The sequence below is a fragment of the Mixophyes fleayi genome, chromosome 6, assembly GCF_038048845.1.
Source record: "Mixophyes fleayi isolate aMixFle1 chromosome 6, aMixFle1.hap1, whole genome shotgun sequence".
NCBI classification, from domain to species: Eukaryota; Metazoa; Chordata; class Amphibia; order Anura; family Limnodynastidae; genus Mixophyes; species Mixophyes fleayi.
The window spans coordinates 118379613-118397304 of record NC_134407.1 but is presented as its reverse complement, the minus strand read 5'-3'; positions in this window follow the sequence as shown (position 1 = coordinate 118397304).

Here is a 17692-nt window from a genome sequence, read left to right as displayed (position 1 = left end):
AGGCCTTTCCCAACAATAGGAAGTTTTAATGCAGAGGTACTAAATACTGTAAAAGATAAAGTATGGTTGATCAAGTCAACGAAAAAGAGAAATAGACATAATGATTGTTTAAAATTGTGGCAAATGGAAGGTAACACGTGGCAGAGCAGCGAATGCAAACCGGAAGTAGGCGTGGCGAAAAGCGCGCGCAAGGCGGATGTAACCATTGAGAAGCGTGGCGAACTCAGCGCAAGCGCGCCCCCGCCACCTTATGTGTTGTTAAAATTGAAAATAGAAAAATTGCTAAATTGTATCCTGTTTTAAGCCAGTTTAAATCAAGTGTATCTGAAGATGAAGATGAACCCACTGTGATTTCGGCCATTGCCCATGCTGTTAGTGTACTAGAGGCTCAGCGCAAGTATGAGAAAATGGCTGAGATAGGTGAGAGTAGCGTGATCACTAGGAGTGAAAGCGTTCTAAATCTAGAACCAGCAAATCCTGTAGTGTCCCCTGAAGTCAGTGTACCAGAGGGTGCGTTCACAGTCCGCACAATATCAGATCCCAATGGGAAACCCGGATAAGGATGGTGTAGTTCCTTTAAGAAATGTTACAATGCATTGTCCCTGGACTAGATCAGAATTACGTTCCATTATGACTGAATTCCCAGATCCTAGAAAAGAGTTGGCTAAGTGTCAAAAAATTTGTTAAAGACTTAGGAAATGCCCACGAACCAACCAATAAGGATTGGCGTGTAGTGTTGAGGGCGTGTCTTCCTCCCAATACTAACATACAAAAATTCATTGAAGATTGTTTGTTGGAGGAAGATGACACCTTGACTGATGAGATTAACCAAAAGAATATAGAACAAATTGTCAAACACTTAGCCATCTGTTTTCCAGTAGTAGTAAATTGGAGTAAGATTTTCACTATTAAACAAAAGGATATTGAAACAGCAGCAGATTACTTCACTAGAGCTATAGCAGCGATAACACGGTTTACTGGGATATCCAACATAAGTGAGGACCCACATCACAGAGAGGTAGCTGTAGGAGTACTGATGGATGGCCTTAGAGAAAATTTAAAGATGAGAGTACAAACCACATTACCTAATTGGAGAGGCGTCACGGTAGACTCTCTTAGGGAGTCTGCTGTGGAGCATGACAAAAACCTTTTTAGAAAAAGGGAAGAGAAAAGTGATAGGTTAATGACGGTAAGTATACAGGCTCTAGAAGGGGTGCATACACGACCACCAGCATACAACCCATATAACAAGAAACCTAAAGTGATCAGGTGTTTCAACTGTAACGAGGAAGGACATTACATGAGAGATTGTAAAAAGGAAAGACTCAATACACAGAGGGGAGGGTCACATAGATATCATCCAAGGAGGGATTCACATAGACTAGAAGACTCACATCTAGCCGCGCATATTACAGCAGCAAATGCTGCGCAGGAAATCAATAGTCAGCGCTAGGGGTCAGGTCATACCTGTAGTCTACAGCCAGTGAGGTTAACTGAGAGTCAGAGTGAAGAACCAAAAATGATAGTTGACATAGCTGGTAGGAAACAAACTTTTCTTGTAGATACAGGGGCGGCCCGATCTGTGCTAACCTCTCCTTTTAATCTACAGGTGACCAGTAAAACCATTCCAGCTATGGGGGTAACGGGAAAAGTGTTACATTATCCTCTAACTAAACCCGCTGAAGTTACTATCGGGCCTCTGCATACTAAGCATTAGTTTCTCTTGGCTGCAGCGGCTCCTACTAACTTGCTAGGGAGAGACTTGTTATGTAAAATGGGATGTGTCATATACTGTACTTCTGATGGTGTGTTCTTAGATATACCGGAGAAGATCGCACATGAGGTACAGGATATATTGGACACCCCTCAAAGCTTAATGTTACACTCTCCTGTTATAGAACAAAGTCCATCTCAAGTAAAGGGGATGTTGCTGGAAATACCAGGTTCCCTATGGACCAGAGATGGACAGGACACTGAGCTGATGGCAAACGTAGCCCCTGTCATGGTCAATCTAAAAAGTGGTAGGATAGCTCCAAAAATCCCACAGTATCCATTAAAACCGGAGGTGGAACTAGGGGTATATCCTGTTATTGAGAGGCTGTTACAACAAGGGATTTTAATTCGTACATCCAGCACAGCAAATAGTCCCATTTTCCCTGTGAAGAAGAGTGAGGGGAGGGGCTATAGATTAGTCCAGGACTTAAGGGGAATTAATAAAGTTGTTGAGAGCCAATTCCCCCTAGTGCCGAATCCAGCTGTCATCCTCATGCAGATTCCGCCGTCTGCCAGTCATTTTACTGTCATTGATCTATGTTCTGCTTTCTTCTCAGTCCCTCTTCACCCTGACTGCCAATACCTTTTTGCATTCTCCTACAGGGGAGTGCAATACACATGGACCAGACTACCCCAGGGGTTCATTGACAGCTCCAGTATTTTCTCCCAAGCCTTACATGACTGTTTGCAATCCTTTCAACCCCACAATGGGTCTGTTCTAATTCAATATGTGGACGATTTGTTGTTGTGCTCTGATTCTTTTATGTCATGTTTACATGATACTAAATTGTTGTTGCTTCATCTTTCACAAACAGGGCACAAGGTGGCAAAGGATAAATTACAGCCATGTCAGACTAAGGTCAAATACTTAGGACACTGCCTCACTAAGGGGCTAAGACACCTGACAACCGACAGAATTGAGGCCATACAACACATGACTCTGCCGCAGAGCCAGAAGCAGATTCGTACTTTCTTAGGGATGTGTGGATACTGTAGATCCTGGATCCCAGGTTTTTCTATTCTGGCATTACCATTGCAGGAGCTAGTCTTTTCCTCAAAACCAGAACGTGTTGTACACACAGAAGAGTCAGAGCAAGCGTTCTTTAATCTTAAAGATAGTCTGACTAGAGCACCTGCATTGGGAATACCTGATTATGAAAAGCCTTTTGACCTATTTTGTACAGAAGCTAATGGTTGTGCAGCAGGGGTCCTCGCACAGAAACATGGTGATGCTAGCAGACCGGTAGCATACTACAGTGCACAATTAGACAATGTGGCAAGATCACTCCCAACATGTCTCAGAAGTGTAGCAGCAACGGCTCTTCTGGTGAGTAAGAGCGAGGACGTAGTATTAGGACATAATTCAACTATCTATACTCCCCATGCTGTATCAGCTCTGTTAAATTCAGCCCAAATCAGACATGTTTCTTCAGCTAGATTCACAAAGTGGGAACTAGCCCTGATGGCACCCTCAAACATCACCATCAAACGATGTAGCACCTTAAATCCAGCTACATACCTTCTGTATGTGTCTCTAGAGACACAAAGGGTGGGAGGTGAGGAGACCCTGGTTGATGATGAGTTAGGCAAGAATACTGACACGCATGATTGTATGGAACACCTGAATCAGACCTTTACTGCAAGGCCCGACATACGTGACACCCCCTTAGAAAATGTAGATATAACGTTATATACAGACGGAAGTTGCCATAGACAGACAGACAGGAGAGCTATGTACTGGTTACGCTGTTGTAGACGATCAGGATGTGGTAGAAGCTGAACCCCTTGGTCCACCTCACTCAGCCCAGGTGGCGGAACTAGTATCACTAAGGAGAGCATGTGAATTGACAGAGGGTAAATCAGCCAATATATATACTGACTCTAGGTACGCCTTTGGGGTAGTGCACGATTTTGGGGCCCTTTGGCGTCTTAGAAACTTTACGACAGCAGCAGGTACACCAGTGGCACACTCGCAACACATAAAAGGACTTCTGACAGTGATACAGTTACCCAGAACCCTAGCCGTTATAAAGTGCAAAGCTCATACCTTTGAAGAAGATCCAGTGTCATTGGGCAACAACAGGGCAGACGAAGCTGCTAAATGGGCAGCAGGGCACCCTATGACTGTATCGACCGAGACTATGATGGTTTTTCAGACATTAGACACGCAGAAATTAATTGAAATGCAAGATTTGTGTTCCCTGCAGGAAAAGGCGGTCTGGAAGGCGAAGAGATGTGGTCAAGAGTCCTCAGGACTCTGGAGGGATGGACAAGGTAAGCCTGTAGCTCCCCGAACAGAATATCCAAGCCTGGCTGAAGCAGCACACGGCCTGACTCACCTGGGTAAAGAAGGTATGTGCAAACTGGTGAGAGCATACTGGTGTGCTCCCGGATTTTCCTCTCAGGCTGGTAAGAAAGCAATGTCATGTCTTACTTGTTTGAGAAAAAATGTTGGGAAAACTATTCCAACTGAGCCATCCCACATCCCTCCTACAGACGGACCTTTCCAGGTAATACAAATCGACTATATCCAATTACCACCGTGCAGGAATCTAAAGTATGTGTTGATGTGTTTTCCGGTTGGGTAGAAGCATATCCGGCAGCCACTAATACTGCTGTGTTCACTGCAAAGAAAATTGTACAAGACTTTGTGTGTAGGTTCGGTATCCCTAGAATCATTGAAAGTGATAGGGGTACCCATTTTACTGGTGATATCTTCCAAAATATGTGTAAACTCATGGGGATCAGTAGCAGACTTCACACCCCTTACCGACCACAAGCCAGTGGTAAGGTGGAGAGAGTAAACGGTACTATAAAGAACAAGCTGGGTAAGATAATGACTGAAACTGGGTTGGCATGGCCTGAGGCTTTGCCGTTGGTCCTCCATAGCATTCGAACCACTCCTAGACCTCCTCTTAATCTGTCCCCCTTTGAGATACTGTTCGGACGACAATCTCATTTGATTGTGAGTCCACAAGACGACTTGAAGTGTAATAATTAAGTGACTGTACAATATCTTATAAGAATAAGTAGACAGCTAAAACAACAACAACAAAAACTAAAAATGCTGTCACCTGGTATGCCAGAAACAAACTGTCATGATGTTGAATCTGGAGATTATGTTATGATCCGCAATTTCTTACGTTCAGGTTGTTTAACAGACCGTTGGGAAGGCCCGTACCAAGTGCTGCTGACCAGTACTACATCACTGAAGGTTGCAGAGAGAGACACTTGGGTCCATTCCACCTACTGCAGGAGAGTCCATAACCCGGAGAAAGTGCAAGATAAAACTAAGACCGACGACACAGAGCTGTCACTTGTGAGCCTGTTCCGGGAGACCTAAAGCCTGCAGTCGAGACACCTGAACCAGAGACGTTGCCTCAGAACTATCTTTCCAGCGATGGAGTGGCGGTTTTTGTTTTTCTTTTGTTCCAGGATTTTCCTTGTTTTTACTCTTTCTAGGACATTCTATTTTTGTGAAGAAGGATGGAGGACGGAAGAGAGTTCTGGGAGTGATACGGATGAAATGGAGGCAGAAGAAAAGTTAATAGGATACTCAGAGCAGCCCATTATCAAACTTGGTCCAGGGGTTATGAAAAGGTCTGCTAGCTCAGGAACTCGGAGGCAGTGTGAGGGGCTATTGTCTGATGAGTATTGTATCTGCAAGTTCTGTGATTCCCTAGTTGAAGAGAGATGCATCCAACGATGCCAGTCCCCCAGTACTCTAAATATAGGGGGGCATCTTTTGGAGGATTATCACTCCCTGGTGGGTAAGGTGCTAAACCAAACCGAGTGTTGGGTGTGCTCTCACGTGCCTCAAGGGCAGCATAATATAGAACTAGTGCCATTCCCTCTAAACATATCTGAAGTACTCGAATTGAGGGGTGGGAGGCCCATAGAAGGGAGGTACAATAACACTAGGTCCCCTAGTCTGACGCTTCGACAATACTCCATAGGCAGATCTTTGTTGTGCCTAAACATATCTCATGAAAAGCGCCTGGAGAATTGGGAGGCTGACCTATCAGATCAGACAATGGCTCGCCACACTCATTTTAGAGGGAGACTCACAAGGTCACTACTAGGCAGGAATGTTGATGGAAGTCACAGATTAGGGCGTATAACCAAACATAAGAAGGTATCCATTGGAAAAGTCTCTACAGATAAATGTAAAAATGTCATTAATGCCGACACGTGTCTAGAACAAATGGAGACACTGGGCATGGGTAGTTTTATCAAAACTCTGTGTGATATAATTCATGGGCATACTGCTCCTTATGTTCTCCCTGATGATGTGTATTTTGTTTGTGGGAGGAAAGCTTATTCCTGGGTGACTCCGAGTTCCAAGGGCTTGTGTTTCTTAGCTAAACTGGTTCCTGAAATCATGACTATTACTCATGAAGTAATGGTTGGTATTCACAAGACTACATCACCACCATACATACACACACAGTATGAACACCGTGGCAAAAGAAATATGATTCCTGGTGAGGAACCCATAGCTACAAAATTGATTAGTGAAACTGCTGGTTTCCAAGTTATGGTTGCTCTAGAACTCACCAGGACCGCGCGCGGAACATTAAACTTTAAACATATCCAAGACCTAGCCAAATTAATAGATAATATCACCGAGATGTATGATGACACTTTCAGGTATACTGGAAGGGAGCTACAAGCGTACAAGAAGGAGTTGGTGCAACATAGACTGGTACTAAATTATCTCAGCTCTATTACTGGTGGGTACTGTATGACACTGGCCACCCAGTTCGGTGTCAAATGTTGCACGTACATTACTAATAATACGGATGACCCTAAAGAGGTTATAGACCGGAAGATGGATGAAATTTTACAGCTGAAATGGGAATTTCGAAAGAGCCATAATTCTTCGTTATATGAGGTCGGGGAAAAGGTGGCGGGTTGGTTCTCGTGGTTGAACCCTGTGAAATGGTTCTCCGGTCTGGGGGAGTGGGTACAGGAAATAGTTGCTAGTGTAGGTAAGCTCCTTCTCCTTATACTGGGTCTTCTCTTAGCAATTGGTTTAGTTGTCAAATGTGTTCCTACTGTGTTGAAGTGTGGAAAACGGTCTCATAGGAGTAACACTGAGAAAAAGACTGAAAGGGTGGTACCAGATACCGAGATCATGGTCTGTGAAGAAGCATTGTATAAACCTGAACTTGAAACGGTGATTGGGTGATAGTTTAGTACACTATCAAAGGGTGGAACTGTCGAAGTCAGCAAATTGGATAAAGTCATTTCAATTAAAGTCTAGCGAACTTGGTTGTCTTTGTCTGAATAGATGCGTATGGTATTTGATTGTGTATATAAGCAGCAGCTTGTGATCCAGTGTGCAGACATCTTGTCCCCAGACTTCAGGATTGAATGACTGCACTGGATCCAGAGCGCCTGCGATAAGTAACGGCTGTATTTACTATTACTTCGCTTGAGCATATTATTCTACTTATTGCGAATAAATCTTTGTGCGTTGGAAACACAAATCGAGGTTCGACAATCGTTATTGGTTATCGACAATACGTACATAACAATGGGAATAGGTAGCAGACGCTGTCTACTGGGGTAGACGGTGACAGTTTACTCAATCTGTATATGCTTCCTGCTTCTTTCCCCAGGTAGTAAGAGACAGATACACAGCATCCGACACAACCTTTTATTTACCCTTGCAGGGGCAAATGCTAATCAGCCTGACTGATGTCTGAGTGGGATGCAAGAAGACCTGCACTGAGAAGTGTCTTTTCATAACCCCAAATATTTGGTTAGACTTTTTGGGACAGGGGGACTGACCACGTCACAATGGGGGCCAGGTCACAACTTAGGGGTGTGCCAATCGCTTTTTAAGCACTAGGCTGCCCCGTTCTCCCCTCCAAACACCTTCATTGCCATATGCACCAATGAACACGGCACCCATTCACAGAGCAGCGGTGTAGAGAAAACTTCCAACCTTCCCATCCTTGGGACAAAGCTGTCCCTATCAGGATGGAGAGACAGAGCCCTCAAATTGGGAATGTTCCACCTAAATCGGGAAGGTTGGAAGGTATGCCTTTCTCTTCCCTTTACTCCACCTGTTGGAAACATGTATTTGCAAAATGCTATTCAATTACCAAGGCATAAGACAGAAACCTGGGACATACATACAGATCAACAAATGTTTCAATATCCAGGCCCGGCGCTCCTATTAGACAAGGTTAGGCACTTGCCTAGGGCGCCGGGCTCTGGAGGGCACCACAGAATGAAAATTACTTTAAAACTGCGTGGCGACCGCTGACCATACCTGTCACGGCCGCCGCACAGCATTCAGATACATCCACGGGGAGGGGGGAAGAGGCTATTGCTCACCACCGCGGCCTCTCTGCTCCGTCTCCTCCCCTCCACTCACTGACTGTCGGGCCTTGACATCATTATCACAGCCCGACAGTGTCAGTGAGTGGAGGGGAGGAGATGGAGCAGAGAGGCGGCGGTGGTGAGGCAAGGTAAGGAAAGATGGGGTGAGGGGAGAGGAGGGAGACGATTTTTGCGGGGGGGGGGGGCGCCGATTTTGACAAAATGCCTAGGGTGCCATGGATCCTATCACCGGCCCTGCCAATATCTCTTTCACTTAACTGCCCCTCCTGTTTCAACCTAGGGAATGGAACATTTGTAGTCCCTAGACATTGAACTATGGGCTCTGCATGCGTGTTCGCTAATTGGCTTCTACTGAGAACTTAAAATTTTGCAAAGCCAGAAAACATCATTGTTCTGTCTCCCCAGCCATGCTTGAAGAGATGTTATAGTGATTGCAAAGAACACACCCACTGCATCAATAGTATTGTCAAAGTGGTCTGGGCTATTCTACCATTTAAGTATTCAGGTTTCCCACAACTTACATAAATGGGAAACATCTCTACCTGGGTTAGCATCATTTATTAATGAAGGAACTAATCCAACAGTAGCAACAGTGAAACACAGCAGGCCTCTATATTCAATTTGGCCATAGCATAATCCTGGGTGTTCCTGTGTATACAAATTACCCCATTAGTTTCCCCTTGCATTTTGCGGGGTTTATAAACTCAGCTTTCACAAGAATCACCAGACTGTCTGAATCTTACAATGCCTCTACACATTTGCCCTCCACAGTAATTACACATATTTGCTTGTTTGTTGGCCAGTTATACTGCAGAACAGGCTAGCCAGTCAAATATTGCAATTTACATAAGCAGCATTACATTGCTGGATTCATCAGCAACTGGACATTGTGGTCCTATTAGCCACTTCTTGGTGAGGTTGATGACATTGTTCAAGGTCACTCATCTAAGGACCTCGATTTACTACTCTCTGACATACTAAAAAGTATGCTAAAAATGTTTGTAGATAAATATGGGGAAAACTGCTATCTGCTACCATATTTATTGCTTGCCTTTAAGTTTCACAATAATCTAATGGGTTATTGTCATTTGACTTGCTGTACAGGAGACAGCCTGGGAGATTGCTGGACATAGCAAAAGAAACATGTGAGGGGCAACCTAGTCAAAATAGATTATTGAGCATTTCTATTAGATGCAAAAGAGGAAAGTTGCAGTAGTGCTGATTGTGAGAGAGCAGACAGCAGACTTAGCAGCAGGCCCGGACTGGGCGGCAGACTTGGCAGCAGGCCCAGACTGGGCGGCAGACTTGGAGGGGGACAGCATTGTGAGAAGCCTCAGAGCAGACAGCACTGGGAGAAGCCTCAGAGAAGACAGCACTGCGAGAAGCCTCAGAGCAGACAGCACTGCGAGAAGCCTCAGAGCAGACAGCACTGCGAAAAGCCTCAGAGCAGACAGCACTGCGAGAAGCTTTAGAGCAGACAACACCAAGTGATAACTCGGGCTGAACAGCATAGAGTGGCAACTCGGGCTGAACCGCATGGAATGGCAACTCGGGCTGAACCGCATTGAATGGCAACTCGGGCTGAACCGCATTGAATGGCAACTCGGGCTGAACCGCATTGAATGGCAACTCGGGCTGAATCTTATGCAAAGATTCAGGAAAGGACTGGAGGGACAGGGCCCTCTCTGGAGCAGACTGTAGCTCGGGTGCAGAGGCAGAGGCTGGAGACTCGGGTGCAGTGGCAGCTCCTGGAGACTCAGGTCCGGACACAGTGGCTGGAGACTCATTACCAGACAGTGGCTGGAGACTCAGGACCAGGCAGCACGGTGGCAGGAGACTCAGGACCAGGCAGCACGGTGGCAGGAAACTCAGGGTTGGAGGCAGAGGCTGGGGCCTCGGAGCAGGAGGCAGAGGCTGGGGCCTTGGAACAGAAGGCAGAGGCTGGGGCCTCGGCACAGGCGGCTGGAGCTGGCTCCTCGGCACAGGTGGCTGGAGCTGGCGCCTCGGCACAGGCGGCTGGAGCTGGCGCCTCGGCACAGGCGGCTGGTGCCGGCACCACAGGAGTGGTAACTTTGGATGGCAGGTTGGGCCTCACCCCAAGGAGCAGAAGAGGTTGTAATGTGGCAACGGGAAGTGAAGCGTACACAACTCCAGGATGCGGAGAGGAAACAACAGAAGATGTTTCAGTAGACTGTCGTGGTCTGCAGAGAGGACAGTACTGTAAGAAGTGTACATTACTGGTACAGTAGAGACACAATTTGTTAGCTATTCTGCACCACTACTCCTCTTCAGACCACCTGTGAACCGGGAATTTGAACCTGCCAATTTGTAGAAGCACAATTAAGAGGTGCTGTTTGCACAGATTCCACAGCAGAGAAGGTTGATTGAGACAAACTAGCTGTTTCTGCATTAGGAGAGACAGAATCTGACAGCCTCCTAAATGCAAGCTGAGAACGTAGCAAGATTATGTCCATTTGCAAAGTCTGTAGCAGTGGCAATTCCAAGATTGGTAAAACAGACATGTTGCAAAAAACAAATGAAAATGAATTATAAAAAAAAAGGTCCCAGAATAAAAATCTTTCACACAACTCCTAAGTTGTTTTTTGTAGGCTGGTTATACTGTCACGGTTCACTGCAGGAATACAGCTAAGGAGCCACGAATATGGTGAAAAAAGACAATGTTTGTTTGCTGAAGAGTACAATACCACAAGGTGTAATAACAAGCTTACAGGAAAATGCAGAAGTAAATAACAGGTTCGCGGATGATGCAGGTAAGCAGGAGGTATGATCCCAAGCAGCAAGTAACCCAGAAGCACAGCAGAAGGGAAGCAACAACAGCAAGTAACAACAGTAACCAGCAATGTATGCTTGGAGTGACAGGTATACATAGGGAAACACCCAGGTGCAAGGGATAATTAGTGTAGCAAGATTAACTCCTAAAGGACTAGAAGCAGACACAATAGCAGCACCTCTGGTGATCAGAGGTACTACTGCTAACACACAATAAGAAAGTCTAATAGTCCTGGAGGCATTTGCTGCCAATACAAAGCAGTAAGCTGCAGGCAGATTGTGACAATGAGCAAGGGAAAGATAAAAGTGAGGGAAGTGTGTAGGAGGAAGGAGAAGAAGGGATGCCATTAGAAGAGGTGAAAAAGAGCCAAACAAATGAGTCCAATGGAGATAGAGATGATGGTCAGAGTGCTGGACCAACATGACTACGATTGTCACATAAAAAAATACAGAAAAGTTTTAATGATCTGCTATACCTTTATACAAGAGTATTGTTCTTTTTTCTTCTTTTTATCTAACACTTATTTATGCTTTTCTTCCTGAGTGTCCCGTCGGATTGTGAAGCTTTGTTTGTTCTCTTTTGCCAATTTTTTTTTCTGTTTTCATTTACTTACTTTCTGACTTCCTTTTTGCAGTTTCATTTTCCATGGTAGTTACATGTCATCATAAATGACATTTACATCCAACACCCTCAACCCACAGTAAACATATGATAGCAACCCATTCCATAGATAAATTAGACAATTTACTTGTCACCGAAAGCAATTTTGGAGCTTCTTCACATAAGCTTCTCTTCTGCTGTGTCACCTATTACTACCAATTTGTTCAGACTTTCTTTTGGGTTGTAGTTAAGTCCAATATAGCTACTGGGTTTGCCTCAAGTTTCTCTATTCTTGCCATGGTAGCATGTATTTCTTCCTCCTTTATAGCAAGTTGCATCTTCAGTTTATCAAATTCAGTTTGCAGCTCTGCAATCTGATCATATAAATCTGTAGTGTCCCTCTGAATCTTTTTCTCTTCTACTTGTCTCTATTAAACTTCACTAGTTCATCTATGTTCCTTCCAACATCATCCTTGGAGCTGGCCAAGTCCTGCATCTTAGCATACAACTCAGCTATAGAGCTTCCTCCAGAGTGTGGACCAAGGCTAAAATTGATATTCATCTACATAATTCTAAATAAGTCCCAAAATATATTATTGATTAGTATATATTCTACTTTGCAAACCTCTGGGGATTTTTTTATATTGTGCTATGTACATCCAGTCATGCAAACTAAATTATTAAATTTGTGTAAGGAAAGGTGCCCTCACTTTTTGTTTCTGCACAGGGGCCCTCTATTTTCTTGGCTTGCCACTGCTGCTGTACACCATTCTACCATATAACAAACAGCCACTTGTTTCATGATCTGACTGTGTTCTCCACCTTGTTTCTTTCACGCAGCAGCATCTGCCGAATAAGTGGGTGCTACTATTAATTACCAATAATCAACACTAACATAATAATGTAATAAAAACATATATATACTATTATTCTCAAACTTGTTCTTGGGTAACATCTTGCAACGTGTAAATAAACAACTGTAAAAAATTGCAGAACCGATAGTGGTGACCACTGCTAAAATGCACAGAGCTAACAAAAGGATGCACCCACTAGTGAGACAGTATAACAAGCAAATAGTAAAAGAAGACCTGTACACAAGGATCAATTCTACAGTCCAGTGGTCTGCGGCAGCGGAGATCATGTACTTAATAGCACTAAAGGATTTATGACATTGGATATTGGGTACTTGAGCAATGTTTAGAACAGGGCATGAAATGTACATAATGTAGCAAACAGAATAGCTTAGCACCTAAATCCACTGTATCCAATAATGCTGCAGCCAGTGGCGGATCCGGGGGGGGGAGGGCGATCGGTGCGATCGCCCCCCCTAGCAGACACTTGCTGCCGACGGCTGCACATTATGTGCAGGTCCGTCCAGCCGTGACAGGAAGGGACAGTGTGCTGCCCGGCTGCTCTGATTGTGAAACACAATCAGAGCAGCCGGGCAGCACACTGTCCCTGCCTGTCATGGCTGGACATCCCTGCACATAGTATGCAGCCGTCGGCAGCCTAAGATGTTAGAAAGGGGCAGGGCCTAAATCGCCCCCCCTAAATCGCCCCGGGTACACCAGTTTTCTAGATACGCCCCTGGCTGCAGCAGGCAGGTCAGCACTAAATTCAAAAGACCCAGACAAACAGCAGATATACTTTCAGCTAAAGTATGGTACTCAGATAACGACAGACAGCAAACATATTCCAGAGACAGCGTTTGATATAAGGAAGAGGAGAGTGCAAACTGTATCAGAAGTCTGCTATCCAATAAAAGATAGAAATGGTCAAATTCATAGCTAAAGTCCGGTTTACAAATACTATAAGTGTGTCAGTCGGGGTTCGTGGATGAATTCCAGGTTAAAAAAATAGATAAACAGCTATCAGGATTTGCAGCCAACAGCTAAGACACAGAAGACACAGCAAAGTCTGGTACCTAAGTACCACAATGTCAGCGGTCACAATCCCGCCCAATATCCTATTGAGGTGCAATGGTGGTGGTAAAAAGTCCAGTATTTGAGCAAGAAATAATCAGTGGTTATATTTACAACTGATGTAAGTCCCAGGTTTGACACACAGGAGATACTAAAGTTCACAGCCAAGGTTAGTACACAAATGCAGGGTAACTGGAAACTCTAGACAATGATCCAAGGTACTCAATCTGACAAATTGTGCTTGCAGTTGTCAGATACTTATCTCAGGCGCTGAACATTGACCTGTGTTTATATTGGAGGCGAAACTAACAAGCTGTGAGCCTTGGTGCAGGGAAATGGGGAGGAGGGAATCGGAGCCCAGAGCTTCCTAGTTTCCCATGCAGTCGGCCCTATAATCTCCAGGGGACCCAGTGCACTGCACTTACTGCACCAATGGTAGTTACACCACTGGTCTATATCACTATTCTCTCTGTTAACCTAACCCAACCTGGAAGCTATATGACTTAACCTTCTGTACAGTTTTCTGTGGAGACAGGTTTTAACAACATAAGTAGCCCTATGCTATTGTACATGCACAGGAGCTACTCCTGACATGCTTTTTGACAGCAACACTGGCTCAACTGTACTTATTTTTTTATACTGTGAAAAAATTTGACTACTAGAAATTGTCTCCTGTAGGCTTAATGCAGCAAGTTTGGGTCACTTCTGTAGGTCCATAAAAAAGTAGTGACGGTGGGTGAAAATCAGATAAACTGTGCATTAGTATGTGTCTGTGCCAGAAACAAAAGCCCAGGTCCCCATTCCGCCATTCTTCTGCAGATACTGTTGGCTCCTTTTGGATCTTGGAGATCCATCTAAATGGATTCTAATACTTAGCTAACAGTCTGGGAGGGGTAGAAAACCATGTTTGTTGTTGTTGACCAAAGTCGCTCCACAGATGGCTCAGTATTTTCTGAAAAACATATTTCAATTCCGAGGAAATTATTTCAGATTATGCAGTCCAATTAATGTCTCATTTTCGGCAAAATTGCTGTAACCTAATAAAAATCAATATTCATTTATCTACTGCCTATCATATACAGACAAAAATACAGAACAAATCAGACCCTTGAATAGTACATATGCAATTACACAAGTTTATATTTTCTCTCTACAGCCGAGTATATTCTTTTACCTCCTATGGTTTCCATCCCCAATCCAATTCTTCTTTCTCATCTGGCTGCACTCCAATAGCAGTTACTAATCTACACAAGATTCTGTACTAAACCCTAGAGGCCCTTACTGTCAGTGCCACGGAACTGCCATAAACTTGTGAAGAGGGGCACATCTGCTATGGATGCCCTCACCCTGCTCTTCTGAGAATGCACAGTGAATGCTTTTCTTGCGCCTGCGTAGAGAATCCCTGTTTGGGCTTTCACTTCAATTTACTTCACAATGTGCATGCACTTGCCCCTGCTCATTCTCAGAAGAGAAGATCATGTCTCCACTCCCCTCAAATGTGGCAATTGATTTTTCTGCCCCTTCAAAAATCTATCCTAAAACCAACCCAAGTAAACTACAAAATATCATGCAAAGAGGAAATGCTTTCCTATTCCAAACTATCACATTGGGAAAAAGGTCTGACTCTCAAATAGAAATCTTTGGTTAGGGCATCCTTCTCAAAAACGAATAACATGACTTCTTGTCCTTGTTGTATCATCAAAACGAATATCTCCATTGAGCCTTAGGGTGGGTTTCATTAAGGCCTCACAGCGCATTTATCCTATTTTACATACTTCCCTACTAAAACTAGATTTACTTCAATCTGCACCTGACAAAAGACCTCCCCAATCACATCAGAGTTAATATATTGTAGAATAGATCCTGGACTCCCACATCTTCAGCAGAATATTACAGTACTTCCCTGTTATCATCATCAACATCTTATTTATATAGCCCCAGCAGATTCCGTAGCACTTTACAATTGGGAACAAACAGTAATAAAAATACTGGGTAATACATACTAACGTAGAGGTAAGAAGCCCTGCTCGCAAGCTTACAATCTATGGGACAATGGTTTATTACACAAGGGTAAGTGCTACATCATATTGAATATTTGTCCAGCTAGAATGCCAAGGTTACAAAGTATTTAGTGGGCTGTATGCTCAGTCACACAAATATGTTGGCCAGAGAGTTGTTGTCTTGTGTTAGCTGTGTAGAGGGTGGTAATAAGTTAACCTAGGGAGAATAAGATGCTGGTTTATTAATATCATAAGCTTGTCTGAAGAGGTGGATTTTCAGAGAATGTGTGAAGGTTTGAAGACAAGAGGAAAGTCTTGTGGTGCGAGGGAGTGAATTCCATAAACTGGGTGTAGCCCGAAAAAAGTCCTAGTTGTAATGTCCTGTTATCCTTTAATATAAATAAATCTGAATTGTGAACAAGGTCTCAGAGCAAATGAGTACCGGCAAGGACTTCTGACTTTAAGAAAAAAGGGTGACGTTAAAGGGGGTAGAACACTATAACTTGGTCGCACTTACTATAAATATAGTCATGCAATTCATTTTTTTTTTTTTAGAGATTGCTGTAGTTTATCATTTGACCAGATGGTGTCAGCAATAAACATAAAAATACTGCTATATGAGATGCATAAGGTTTACAAAGATTCCCAGCAAAATACAGAACATGCTATTTTCACAGAAACCCAAAATGAAACTATACAGAAAATAAGCAGCACCTAAAAATTGTGGGCATAAAATAGTATGTGTGCATTTCGCCTTGTAACATTTCATGGGAGCTATTTATTTACTGCAGCCTCTAATACTGCAGCCTCTAATACTGCAGCCTCTAATACTTTGAATAGACTACTACATAGCTTTCGCTCAAACTCTATTGACTTGTTTCATCAGCAGTTAAGTCTGATTTTTATGTACAGATTTCTCATTGATCTTTCAGATTTGCGGGGGGACAATTTACTTTATAAGCAACTGGGAAGTTGTGATTACCTTCTATTTTAAGGAATGACGTTGCTGTTTTGCATATAATACATACAGTATATGAAGGGCATTTTGTCACATTTTGTCAATCACAAGCTTCTTTAATGATGTATTTTTAAGTAGACATCCATGGTATGGGATAGTCAACTTTATTGCTGTCCAAGTTTTTCTTTCGAATGGCAATAAATATATTATGTTCTGAAACCATGACTAGATCCCTTTAAGTTACAGTGTCATACAATAAATATTATGAATGTTCCAAGGGAATCTGGGAGCCACAAAATAAGGCATGAACGTTTGAGGGCCTACACAATGCCTCCACACATTTTATCAGCTGTGCCCCACATATTGATTACACCAGCATGTTTCCACAGTTAAATTCACTGTTCCTAACCACTGTATCCAAACATTATGCCATAAAGTAACTGTACCCCTGTGTGACTATATCAGCACCTGTTTCCCTACATGATTATGTCCGCCATCATGCACTCACTTGATTATACATCTCCTGTGCCACCACAACCATCATTGCAGCTCCCAACACAATAACCCCTTGGTGCTCAATACTGCAGAGACTGCAGTGCTGGCTGGCTGAGAGTGGCTGACTGCTGGGGCTGAGGAGATATGGCTGCTTCAAGCCAAGCTTATGAGTAAGATGGGATTGATGCCAGTTAGTTGCTGGAACCTAGACTGACAATGCAAGCATCTTCCACACTCTTCACAGTCAACCGGGCCTTATTGGAATTTGGCAGGATACTACAAGTATCATGTGGTTGAACAGAGGGGGCATCCATAAATAAAGCAGAACATCAGGTCAGGCAAGTTTTGCCTTTAATCACATTGCCGTTTTAAATTTGTCCGGCAATATCATCGATTTGCCAGAATTGCTGTTTAATACATTTACCCCCTAATGTTACAGAAGTCTTCCAAGTCACGGGTAAACCTTCAAGAAAGCAATTTTCAAATTAAAGTGATGTGGAATACCCCACAGTTGCCAGCTGAAAAGACTCGCCTCACCTAACTCATCCTGACTTAATACATTTCAATTAGGCCTTACTATCTTTAAACACATTGTAATGCAACCCCAACAATTTCTCCCTATCAGTTTAGATTTTGTGTTGCATCTCCTTGGGGAAAACTTTTTACCCCCAAAACTGTTATTTTCTGTTGGTACAGAAGGTCAGTCAATGCAGACAGTTGTTTTTAACAAAACATGGAAATTGTGTTTACCTGGGAAGTGTAAGCTTTCTATGGTTTTAGCATGTGCAATATAGGTGTC